Below are 13,998 nucleotides of genomic sequence, written 5' to 3' on the forward strand. Positions count from 1 at the left end.
CATTGTAAGCCATCCACTGCACTTCAGAATGATTAGCCATGAAAATGTGGCACAGACATTCAGAGTTGGCCGTTCTGCATCCTGCAGATTCTCATGTTGGTTTCTATGAATTTTCCAGGGCTCTTCACTAGACTGGAGACAAATAATCACAGCTGAAGTATGAAAGATGCTCAATGGGCGAGTTGTAAAAATGTGCTTCAAAACATAATTGGCATTTGGAAATGGATACAAAAATTCACAGTACCGTAAAACAGTCAAGAGCACCGTATTTATTTATTTATTTTTTAACTATAGGGGCAGCAGAAAAGGGATGCAACAATTTCACAAATCTGGTGGTCATGCAGATGCCTCATTCCACTGTGATTTTTCCCTTTTAATTTGTGAGGGAAAAAAATAATTCACAACAGAGTCAGACAGAAGGTTCAAGAGAAGGTTTATTTTAAATTGTCTTTATGTTGAGAGTCATTTTCAATGGTGATTGTTTTGGTTTTGCGAAAATATAAATCTTTTCATCACGTATACTAGTCTGCAGGACAACAAAGACACACTTTTAAGTTTAAATTTAAAGTTTATTATGGTAATAATTTTCCAGTCTGGCCCACTCGAGATGAAATTGGGCCATTTGTGTTCCCGGAACTAAGCGTGTTTGACACCCCTGATGAAGAGTCTTAGAAGGTATTTCAAAATAAAACTGTCTACACAACAGAAGAAACATCTCTACTTTTCATTGCCTTTGTATCTCATGTGCCCTAATAATTTTATCTTAACCTGAATATCACTAATCTTGCACTTAACCAAAACAATCGCCTTTTTTGTTGACACCGAGCACCGTTGTTGTCCGAGTTCTGTGAGGTGAGGCTCATGCTCATCAAAATCTAACCCTTAACCTTAAAAGTCAGATGATAAAATGTCATGTTGTGACCAATCCACGCAACACTGACCCAAAGTGAAGAGAGATCTGAGTGAGAGCAAAGCAATTGCTCTCACAATAGAAGTTGAGTGTTTGGGGTTTAACTACATCGCAAGAAATATGACAGGAAATAAATTATTCACAGTTGCTGCATAATGTTATCATACATCTCTCATAAATCATGCTGTGGTATATTTGTAATCAGGCCTCGCAGTGAAAACAGGGGCTGAGAGGAAAAGGAGCCAAAGGAATAAACGCAGAGAGATTTGTACTATATTATCTGTCAACTCGTGTCACATTATTGGCACTGTTTCACTGCAAGCATGCCAACACTTCTCTCTGCAGCCAAAGAGCCTTTATTAGCCTCACTGAATTGAACAGAATCAATGGTACGGGCTTGAAATGCCAGAAAAAAATGTGCCGGATTAAAATTAAAAAGAGACAATAGACACTATCTCACCCCAACAATTCAAGGCAGCAGTCATAGACCACAATGGTGTTTTATTTTTATTTTTTTTGTGGGGTAATGTTTTATTGAAACCAGAGGGAGCTCCTTAGTGTGGTCAGTCACAGGTGCAAGGAAATGGCAGCAAGGTGTTGGGCCATGACACCTGTCAAAAAGGTGAAATGAAGGCCCAGGCAGCATAGCAGCATCAGCCGTTGGGTCAGGCAGAAAATGTACTTTTTTCTTTCTTTCTTTTTTTTTTTTTTTTTTTCGCACTCTATTTTTGGAATGAAGGATGGACAGGAGCGCAGCACGGTGGTGATGGTTACAGGGGCAGCCCCTAGTCGACCCTCCATCTCCATCCAGTCACACTTAGTGGACCGTGGCTCTTTCACCCACTCCTTCAGCGTCTCAGAGGGGGTCAACTGACAGGCCCCCTCCGCCACAGCCCTCTGCTATCAAGCCACAGGCTTTCATTCACTGTGGTTTATATTTATCACCAAAGGCTTGGTTTGTCTGTCCTTGTGAAGAAACAGATAATCATTGTGTGATTTATATTAAGCTGGGTACAATTTGACAGTAATGTGTTTACATCCTTGAAAGGCCACAAACCTGGTTAAGAATTGGACATTAAAAAAAAAAAAAACAACTAACACTTTATTGTCATTGTTCAATAAGCAGTAAACTGCTATGGCGTAAGAAACGACACTTAATTACAATAGGATGCATGTTAATTCCGGTAAACACGTATTAGTTCTATTACAATACAATAATGAAAATAATTTGCTTTTTGGGTGACAGACTGGTCAGTGGTGTTGGGAGTTTATTCTGAAAGCCAGAGCACTTTAAATTTCTGCATCTGTAACTATTCACAAAGGACTAATTGATACGTGGCAAATGGCAATAGAGTGGGGGCATTCGTAGCAGATAAAAAAAGGTTAAGGCTGGAACACACGCCTCTGTTTGAAATTTAGACTGCTAAATAGAAATTAACTGACTGGTCAGTTAGAAGATTTCTTTGTTTTTTTTGATTTTCTTTTTGTAAATATGGCACATATGACTGACAACATTAATATTATGTTGGATTGTTCCCCTTGGTTACATTTTTCTCTTCAATATCTAGATGTTCAGTGCAAATGCTCAGTTTTGTTTTGTTTTTATTATAAACCTATGCCGTTCACGTGGTGCAAAACAAAAACACGAGGATGTAGGATTTTTTGTTTTAACCATAAGCAAGCAGAAATATCCTAAAGGTGAAGTTAAATACAAAAAGCCTACTACCATCCATATGTTCATCCATCGTTTTTACAGCTTTATACACCCGAACCAGCCCTTTCCGGCGAGTCCTACTATTCATGTTCAGACTTCTTTCAGGTCAGATTTTTATTCTTATCATTCAATAATCGCAAATTCACAAAATTCCTGACGTCACATAGCACCGATGACAATCAAAGTATTCTGAGAGTCAGTTCATCTACGAAAACTATAACCCAAGAAGATAATGCCATCAGAATGAGCAAAATTAGATTTAGTGAACATCGCAAATCGTGGATATTATGCAAGTAGTATTGACAGCGGAAAAGAATAATACTTCAGGTTAAACAGTTTGACAGTCGGGATGCACTTGATAATGTTTCAAAGTAGGTTGGAAATAGCAAGCTGAGAGCCTCTTTACAGGATCAGCTGTCCAATAGCAACACAAGAATTATGATGATGGATAAAAACGATGACTCCAATAAATGTAGCTCACATACCAGTCACGGCTGCAAGAAAGTTTGACACAGCGTTTAAAAATCCAAGAGCCTCATGATTGAGCTACCAGCCATGTAGCAAAAAACATGTGCTGTGCAGTTACTGTGGGAAGGTGCCCTGGTGGCTGCAGAGTATGTGTGTGTGTGTGTGTGTGTGTGTGTGTGTGTGTGTGTGTGTGTGTGTGTGTGTGTGTGTGTGTGTGTGTGTGTGTGTGTGTGTGTGTGTGTGTGTGTGTGCGTGCGTGCGTGCGAGTGTGTGTGTGTGTGTGTGTGTGTGTGTGTGTGTGTGTGTGTGTGTGTGTGTGTGTGTGTGTGTGTGTGTGTGTGTGTGTGTGTGTGTGTGTGTGTGTGTGTGTGTGTGTGTGTGTGTGTGTGTCCGTGTATGGCTATGCAGTGACTGTGGCCCACACACGCTGCTGACTTTGTGAATGCCTCTGTCAGGATCAAAAGCCTGGCCTTTCACAGACATACTTGATTAGTAAAGGGCAGCTCACAATAGCCGGTACGCCAACGATTGCTGGACAGATGGACTTCTTTTTCCGTCCTAATGTTGCAAATACTTAAGAGAGTCCAACACATTTTATTTTATGTCTGAAGTGAAATAATGACAACGAGCTTCCCCATGCTTATGCTTTTTCTTCCTGGAGTACCTGATATCTTTAAATAGAGGAACAGGTATTGTATCCTATACTTGATTAACATTTTAATTTCTATTACAAAGGGTCTGTTCAATATTGTATTCTTTTTTTTTTATATCAGCCCTTCTGTGCCTTTGCACTGAAAGTGACTGGACACACTCTTACGTTGCAAGTCCTTGGTTTTTATTTCTTAATGCTTCAATCTAAAACCAATTAGCTTCTCTCATGGATTCAATTACCAAAGTGAAAGGCTAGCACTATCTTGCATCTGCAATAATAACATAATAATTGTATTCACACGCAGCCCCACCCCCGTCCCGCCTTTAGCACACTGCTCTTATCAATGCTGCCTGATCCCCTCCTTTGGCCTTGGCTGTGTGCTATGTGAATAGATTCAAAGTTAAGAGTCGTAGCATCGCACGGTGATAAACGCAACACAATAGTTGGTTTGACTTCCCTTTCAAAATCAATGAGGTTGGGAACATTTCAAATGGATTCCTCCTTGAGGACTCGGAGAGCGCCTTTAAAAAAAAGCGCTCCATATTTTTACCGCAGTCGGCACAGTTTGACACGGGTGTCTGGGTGTGTGCCTGTGTGGGCTGGAGAATGTGTGTAAAAATTAGTGTACATGTGTGACAGAGAGAGGGTCTCAGTTTGTGGTCATGTGATTATGTGTGACTGTCCGTGTGTGTGTGTGTGTACGTGTGTGTGTGTGTGTGTGCAAGCAGTCAGTCAGAATCTGGAAAGCATCACTACTCACCACTACCATTGACGGCATGTGTGTACAACACTGCCTCTGCCCTAAAATGGTCTCAGACAGCAGAGAATACGCTTATAATGAGGTTGAGACTGAAGAAAAATGATATGTTCAGACATCATAACTGCGTGTGCTTTGATTGCTTCACCACACCAATGCTATCGTATATGCAACCTCACCGACATTTGCCGTGATATTATTTTTCTTGGAAAGCTTATTATCAAAAGGAGGGTAATATCTCTCCAACCTCATTCATTACACTGATACTTATTAAATAAATATTAAAGCATGTCTGACCAAGCCTGTGTTTATGTTCCTGACCTTAGGGGCGTTTGAAATGTCTGTAATCTAAAGCAAGCACTCGCATGATTAATCCTTTTTTTTTTTTTCCTTTAGCGGTGTTCCACATTTGGACCGTCTTGTAGGTGATGAAAATTAACAGAATGTGCTCCCCTCGGAAGGACGAGGACCACCAGCTATGCCGTGTAGAGTGTATAAGTGTTCACACCATTGTGAGCTGCTGCTGTTGTTGGAGGTTGCGATTGCGTTTAATTGCGCCTCCTTTGAAACACTCCCCTGAAACACTTCGCAGCAGCCCCTCACATGGATTTCATAAGTTTAACTCTGGTAGGTGCCTTGTGGCTTGTTGACCCCCGAACAGTATTCACTTCCTGTATGGAGTGAGGTGGTCTTGACCAAAGTAAATCACATTCACACATGCTTTGATTACAAGCTTCGCTTCTGTCACCAGTAACACCCTGCTCCCCGCCCACGTTCGCCCACCCCTATACCCCAAACCTTTGCAAACAATTTCAACGCTAATTCCTCCTGACATCAACACGCAGTTACCGTATTCATGTGTGATTTGAGGAACCAAATTATGCACAAGCCTCACCTAAAACTGCACTTGAACCTGAGAAGGCCAGATTTAACTGGTGGGAGTGGGAAAGGGAAATGCCTTAAATGCTTTTGAATGAGTGCAGAACATTAGCCCACATCTGTTTCAGCCTAATTATCATGTTATCTGTGATCCGTAAGAATTAGGTCAATAACACAGTGGACATTTTGGGGCAATGGATTTCTGAATATGCAGATTCTCATCATATTTATAACTCTGAAAAGTGTTTTAAAAAAGATATTTTGTATGCAACATCTGTTTATCGTTGTAGGAAGCACAGTCGAGTATAGTTTATTCTGAGTCTGAAATGTCAACTTTAACCTTAGGAAATTTGCTTCTGCGTTTAGTATTTTAAAATTACTGATTACATTTTAGATTCAGAGTGAACGAGAGTTGCAAATGTTAGAGATGGTGAATAATAAATTTGCTGTCTTGAGTGAGATCCTTGTAAATTATTATGGTCTAAGAATAAAGAAAGAGTCAGACGGGCTCACCTCTACGAATGAATAAGACCTCTTTCTAATGAGCCCGGTTGTCATCCTGGGAATAATAGCAGAGTTGTGCCAGCCACATCAGCCAACGTGATGATTAATTCAAGTAAACATTTCGGAGTGGGTCAGTGATTTTGCCTTGCTGTGCAAGTGCACACGTGCTCCTCTCGGAGATGTGCTGAAATATATGCTGTATGTCTTCCCTGGAGACGTGAGAAAATCAACAAGAAAAATCATCAGTGCGGAGGGATATAAAAGCAAGCATCCATCTTTATTAAAGTCCCCGGATTATGTTAGAGAATCGTAATCCTCCTCGGACTATAAACTGGTACTGAAAATAAGCAGCTGCTGGAGAAGAGCAAAAAAAAAAAAGTTGGAAATCACTCACTGAAACTTCTGTAGCGCTCGATCAAGCAGCGCAGGGATTAAAATGCTTACAGCAGTTTAGAAAAAGTGTTTGAAAATAATATTATTTATATAGTGGCTTAAATATTTTGGTTACTGTGCAATGGTGTTACTCCACTATTATGAGAAAAATAAATAAATGAACAATAATAAATAGATGTATTATTATTATTATTATTGTTATTATTATTATTATTTTAATATATATTATTATTATTATGAGTTAAGCAAGATCACGGCAAAAGGGTATAAACTTGGCCTGAAGTCAAAACTGTGAGGATTCTGGTAAATTGTTACAATTGGTGTTATAAATCATTCAGAAAGACACGGTTATTAAAGTGTGTTGGTGTATACAGGATAAAGCTACTCAAGAAAGAAAAAAAAAAGCCTATTCTGCATTTATTCAGTCACATATATTTGAAGTACACCATAAATGTTTCATCCAGTAGAAACCATCCATAAGCCGATCGTCATTAAATCTGTGTTGGTTTATTTGAACAAGACTCTGGGGCTCAGGAGGAGAGCTGACGGGAACTGGGGTGGTCCACAGGTGGTGGCATTTCTTCGGAGAGTTGCTGATTCACTTTCTGTACAGCCTGGGAAAGGTAAGAAGTTGTGAGGAAAATCAAAGTTGGGAGAAAATGGGTACGAGTGTGTGGAAGATTTCCTCCTGAAGACTGTTGACATTCCTTGGTGTTTGTGTATCCAAAAGGTGTGGCTGTGAGGAAGAGTAAGGTGTTGAAAAGTACATAACAGCTCAATGTCTATACATTTCAAAAGAAAAGTCAGTAAGAAAAATATATTCTGTATGTGTGTCCGGGAGTTGGGACGGTGGGAGAGCAGCAGCAGGACCTGTTGGGGGGGGGGGGGGGGGGGGGGGGGGGGGGGGGGGTATGTGAGGTATTGTCTCCGGGGCTTACTGGGTGGAATATTTTAGGGGCAGCTGTTTTTTTGCTCCACTAAATGGAGACGTTGTCCTGTGCCACACTGCACTTTGTATTTTCAACCCCCCACTTCCACCCCAATCCTTACCAGTACTTACCAAAATACGCTTTCACTTTTCCTCCCCAAGCACAGCACAGAGGAGGGGTTTCAGGGGTAGCTGTGGTAGGTTCAGTGGGGGGGGGGGGGGGGGGGGTTGGTTAGCTACCTTAACTGAAGCCATCATCAGCCACTCTGCCTTTACCCCCCTCACTCCACCCTCCCCTCCCCTCCCCGCTCCCTCCTTCCTGCCTGATGTGGCCCTTGACAGAATCTCATCTCACACAACTGGTCCGGGCTCCCTCTAAAGTGTCAAAGCGGGTCTTAATTTAAAAGCCCCTGGGCCCATTGCAAACTATTCAGCTATGCTTACCACTCAATTATCTTCTTGTCCTGTTTTTCCATCACCGAAGCCCCTTCTGAAAACATTTAAAAGAGCTTTGCGGTGGGTCAACACAGGTTTTAGTTTCCTAGCACCCTTGTCCTTCAACGCCAAACAGAAACAAAACAAAAACTTGTAATAGAACTTAAGAAACTTTTTCTCTTTTTTTTTTCTCAGCCCACACGGCAGACTATCGTTGAAGGGCTGCAGTAGCACAGGAGAAAGGGAGCTCACTTGGACAGTGTGTGACAGCCCTTCGGTGCCTTTTAGTTTAGTTAAAGATTGCCCTTTTCTCTTTTAGTGTTCACTCAGAAACAAATAATGTGCGTGCCCTACAGTGTTTGCCGAAAAAAAAGCCCCGTGGAACCTCGAGGCTTGGAAACATTTATGAATGCTCCGAACCACAGGAAACATCCAGAGGAAAAACGTCCTCTCTCCTTCTACAAACGCTCCCCTCCCCGCCTCAATTCCTTGCCGGCAATGGAATTGAGACCAGAGAGCTTGAGAAAGGGCAAAGGTGAGCGGGAGAAAAGCACAGATGACTCTCAGATGGATTAGCACTAAGTGATCCAGACTCTCCCACACAATCACAACACCTAGGAGGTCATTTTCATGAGACATTTAATATCAGTCCGTTTCACCAATTTTTACTATCAGACAGAGAGATGTCTTGTTTAACCAATGGCCATCTTTCCTGAAACCAGCTGTGTTCTGACATTTCGGGGGGAGAAAAAAAAAAAAAAGGATATCTTTCCTGCCAAGTTACATCTCATTTATTAACGTGCTTTAGAAAGCACTCCATAACTACTTTGCATTATTAGTGATGTTATTGTACAAAGAAGGGTAAGCCCTGTATATTGTACCAAGAATGTTATTTTGCATGGAGCTGATTATTCAAACTGCCCTGGATAACATAATCAGTAATGTAGCGGAGCGCACATTTCTTGACAAATTATAAATCCCCAAGCAGAGGTGGGCGAGCGATCATCAATCTTGCATACATGTGAAAACGGACTCGGGTCACTTAACACTCTTAAACTTAAATTAACTGCGATCCATCATCTGCAGTGTGTCTCACTCCTCCAGGAAAAGGACATGATAAGAGAAAGGCCGCTTATCAAAAACCAAACAACTGTGCTCATTTATATCGTTCAGAAATTGCCGAGCACAGACTAAACTTTGCGACGCAGGGCTGGATTTCAGTCAAGTGAATAAAACTCCCCTTGCAATGGCGCAGTGTTATGGACAGCTCTGATGTCTGTTATTACAAATCATCACAGTGCAAAACTTGGGATGTCAGGCGACAGTCTTCTTGTTAAAAAAATACCCTCTTGAATAACAGCAGTACTTTGTTTCTCTCCTATAAATTCTCGCCAGAGGCATCATTCATGCCGCCCGGGCTTCAAACAAAAAATGAAAGTGAAACTTTTTTTTGTTGGATTCAATATTAATTGCATTTGCATGTTATGCCGAGCAACAATGAGTAAGAAATGTCACACTTCCCTGCATGTGTTTTCAACACATCTTGATTACGGAACATGTTTTCATATCAGTGCCCCGTCTCCCCCAGTGGCCCTCGCTCTGTCTTAAGCGATCAAAGAGAAGGTCACCTGACAAAAGACTTCATGCATACACTTAAACGCGCCATAAACTGTAAAAAAAAATTAAAAAATGTATTAAATACATTTAAAAAATGCAGACAACTTTCAGATGTTGACACCGGTTAGAGCTTCCCTCTAACTAATAAAATCGAGTTGGTTTTTTTTTATGGCGAAACTGGAACTTTCACAGTTGTATGAGAATTTATGTGAAAAAGTCATCTCCAGGCTTCAGGACATGTCGGTCTGTGGGGAAGAGCAGATAATTGAAACCAGTCGCTCAACCGCATCCTGCAAGCTTCTCTGTGTTCACAAGACCCGTCACTGGTCACTGCGATGCTGACTCCCAATGCTGAGACTGTTTTTTCCTTCTTTTTTTTTTAAGTATCCAAGATATATTTTTTATCAACAACAACAACAAGCTCTTTCGAAACATTAGCTACACAACTATTCATGTTTTTTTGTTGTAGTTTTTTTTTTTTTTTATATTGTGGACTTTCGTCAACAAGAGTGAACCTCTTTTTGAAACAGTGCTGAACTGAGCACAAATGCAACTAAAATTGTTGCCAGGTTTAGACTAAATAATCATTGTACTGTAATACATGACCACCAAGTATGACGTTTGTCTGTTCTTCCTGTGCCTGCCTGGGATTTCTCCAAGTACTCCGTCCTCTTCCAAAATTATGAGCCACACTTGTGAAGTTAACACTGAATTCTTAAACCGTGCATCTCGCGGAGGTCTGCAACCCCGACTTGCAAATCCAAGTATTTCAGAAATAAATACTAGCTATTGCTTTATCTCCTCATAAATCACTGAAATTTAGACCAGACAGGTGCATTTTTTTTATTTATTTGTATTTACTTTCACTATTGTGATACACACCAACACCTATACATATGTTTGTTTAATGAATTGGATACAACTGCACATTTAACGTTTTAGAATACTCAACATTTATTTTTTTAATTGACATATCTTGCCAGACTACCTTTTTACTGCAATACAGGCTCCCACCTAAATATTCCCCATAGCTGCAGGAGTAAAAACTACTGACACAAGACACAGTGAAATGTGTCTTACCACAAAAGATTTCCACAACTTTCCAATGTTATTTTTGTATTGTTGAGTGGGAATAAATGTCTTTTTTAGTAGGGCTGGGTTTTTTTTTTTTTTTTTACTCTCTTACAACTGATAGCAAAACATCAGATCATTCTTGGAGAACCAAAAGAGTGGGGGTCAAAACTAGGACACTCAAAACTGCAGTGTGAATACTGCCTCAGTTATAGTCCTCCAGCACCCCCTCTCTCTTGTCAAGCACTTTCCTTCATTTTTTTTTTTAAATGCTCTCATTCCTTGCAGACGTCCTCTGTTTCTCTCCCTCCACCCTGATGCATTTATTTCCACTCCCCAGAATGTTTAACCATTTTTTTCTCTACACCTCCTTGTCTTATCCGACACACGCATGCATCAGTATCTATCTCCTCTTATCGCTTGATCAGGCACTATTCCCTTTCCACGTTGTTCCCCGTCCTGTCTTTCTCCTCTCTCGCTATTAATCCTCTCTTTACTTTTTTCAGAGCTCTCACATGTGGAGTTCATTGTTGAAGCTAACGCAGCACAAACAGCTACAGGCTGGAGGGTTGGGGCTGTGGGGCTATGTTAGATAGAAATTCATTGTACTAACAAGATTTCATAACAGTTTTTGGTAAACAAGACCCACCGTCATGTCATTTCTGTGTTCTTCTTCCCAAAGTTGGGTTTGTTACCTTTTTTTTTATTTTTTTATTATTATTATTTTGTTGCAGTGAAATAAATGTCATCTGATAGATGTAAGCAAAAAGTAGCATTCTCATGCGTGTGGGCTTAAATGTTATTTTTGATTATTTTTTTAACAGTTGTCCAAAGCCACAGCAAATCAATGCAACTTGCACTGTAGAATTGGTTTTCTAGGTCAGATGCCCTTCATGCTGCTACCGGCTTTCTAACACACACACACACACACACACACACACACACACACACACACACACACACACACACACACACACACACACACACACACACACACTCCAGGTCAGGCATTAGCCCACCGTGGAAATGGGAGGGGGGGGGGCAGAGAGAGGGCACGTTTATTTTTCTTAAATGACTACATAAGTTGACGTGGGATGTAGCAGAAATTTGAAACAGTTAAGAAAGGTTCCATCTTTGTAGTCTTTGTTGTTGGCTCGTTTAACAATTTAAATGAATGTTTACAACACGGCTCTACACTAATCAGCCCTGATCCATTGAGTTGTGGACTCCACCAGACCCGTGAGAGTGTGCTGTGTTGTGAGCAGCAGATCTTTTAACGACTGTCGTCTGTGAGGCGAGGTCTCGGTAGCACCACGTGCATTTAGGAAAGTTTTCCTCCTTGTCAGTTCAGTCCTTCGCTTCCTTGTCTGACCTTTCTGCACGGGGAACAACCCTGCCAGAGTTGCAGTGCTAGAGATGCTCTCACCCACTCATGCAGTCACGCATATGGGACCCTTGCAAAATGCACTTTTCTTCTAACGAATCAACTTTGTGGACAACATGTCCACTTCTTGCCTGATGTATCCGACTCTCAAGGTAAAGAGATAATCGGCGATGTTAACTTGTCAATGGTCATAATGTTATGGCTGTTGATTAGCTTTAAATGCTGATGCAACAAGACTGTTATTGCTATTTAGCAGTTATTCAGTTACTTTTTTATAATTCCTAAAATCTTATTGTTGATCATTTGAATTCCCTAAACCCAAAGATTTCAACCACAAAACATCAAGTGTGTATCCTCAGATACTCAATTGATGCTTCTATCTGCATATGATGACTATGTTAGTTTGGTTAAATCAATTAATTATGACAGAATTATTTGTTCTAAAAACCTAAAAAGTGGGATCCCTGTGGCATGTGAACTGAAACAGGTGAACTGCAGCTTTACAGGGTTTGAACTAATCGGATATAAAACAAGCGTGAAATAATATTTTTCTGGGTTTGTTTTAAATTCTGCTGGTTCGGGTCGTGACCCATCGGATTTACATGAGAGCGGAAAAAATGACTTTGGAATGAAAGGTCAGAGTCGATCAAAGGTGTAACAGTTGCTCTAACAGAGCAATGCTTTTAACTGATGTGCATACTGCACTTCGACATTTTCCTTTCACATGTTCGCTGGCGGAACGTTTCTTAAAGGGAGAGAATCTAATCATTTGGTTTGGGTCATGGACAGAATTGTTCGCAGGGAGTTTTCCCAAACCACAAAATACTGCAAGATGTCTGACATTGTCATCACCTAAAGATGGCACTCCCAAACCCCAATGACTACGTTCCTCCTCCATGTGATATTAATTAGCATTGGTAGTTCTGCTAATCTCACTTCTTGTAACTTCAATGATTTAAGCCAAATATGATGCCCACTTTGACCAAGTTCCCCAGAAGTCATGCCAGGAAAGACTTGCTCACGTCTAAATCTATGGGAAACCGCACTTACACTGTCAGCCCCGTCTGTCTGGCATGCACGCACTCACGCTCTTGCACACGCACACACACACACACACACACACACACACACACACACACACACACACACACACACACACACACACACACACACACACACACACACACACACACACCCAGGTACTCCTCCTTTCTCCAATCTTAGCAAAGAAAGCGTTTTTCATAGCGTAAACATTTCGCTTTGCTTTGAGACATTCTTTTCCTGACTGAAAGGCCTGTTCGGAGCCCTAGATTGACGGAGAACCTTAAGGTGCTGGTAGCAGGATGTGGTTTGATCTCAGCTGGCTCAGGTGAGCCATTTATTCCCATTAGTGCTGATGGTGGAATAGTGCTTTATTCTTCTTTTTACCTGTCATAGCTGCCAGATGTTAGGTCCGTCACACTCTGCAACTACAACCCTGACAACAGAGTCAGAGGTCTGGCAAATGGCTACTAACTGGCGGGACTCATGTCTTTAGGGTGGATTTCTCACATGTGTGAGAAAGTAGGAGCATTTTGACAAGCAAAAAAATTAATTAAAAAAAAAACATATTATTTTTTGGTTTTAGGTATTTTGAAAACTGACAAGGTGGATATTTCAGATGAGGACAACCGACCTTTGATCACTTTATATTTGAGTGCCAGACTGCCCTCCACCAAGCTGTTCACAGTTCATTTACATGAATCATAAAGTACATATAAATAGTCAAATACATTTATCTGTAGTACAAAACACGAGACAAAAATCAAACACAACTGGATTGCCATCAAGGAGATTTATTAAAGGCGGATTAATACAAACCATTTTCTCAGAGACGTTTTGAAGTTGTTATTGTTTGGGACCAAGATGTGAGACGTTCTGTGACATTTTAATTAACTTTGCGTAATCAGGGTTTTTACACCAGTGGTGAGTCATTGCATCCATGGTAAATATTGCTGAAGTATTCACGTTAGTGTATCAGGCTGTTTTCCAAACTTCTATAGCCTAACAATTCTGTTAACATGTGCCGCACATATTTCACTTAGTAAATATGACCGCTGGTGTGTTTTATCCACTCCGAGTGCACCATTAGCAATTAGCTCATCTCTTTATGAGGAACAACAGAGCTGGCAGGACTTTAGAGAACCCTGGCGATAGGGCAACTCTCTTAAATACGTCACATTTTGTTTAGAGGAAGAAGAAAAGATGGAAATAATCACCAAAAGATGTGTGACAAAAAAGCAAAAC

The sequence above is a fragment of the Lipophrys pholis genome, assembly GCF_963383615.2.
Source record: "Lipophrys pholis genome assembly, chromosome: 10".
NCBI classification, from domain to species: Eukaryota; Metazoa; Chordata; class Actinopteri; order Blenniiformes; family Blenniidae; genus Lipophrys; species Lipophrys pholis.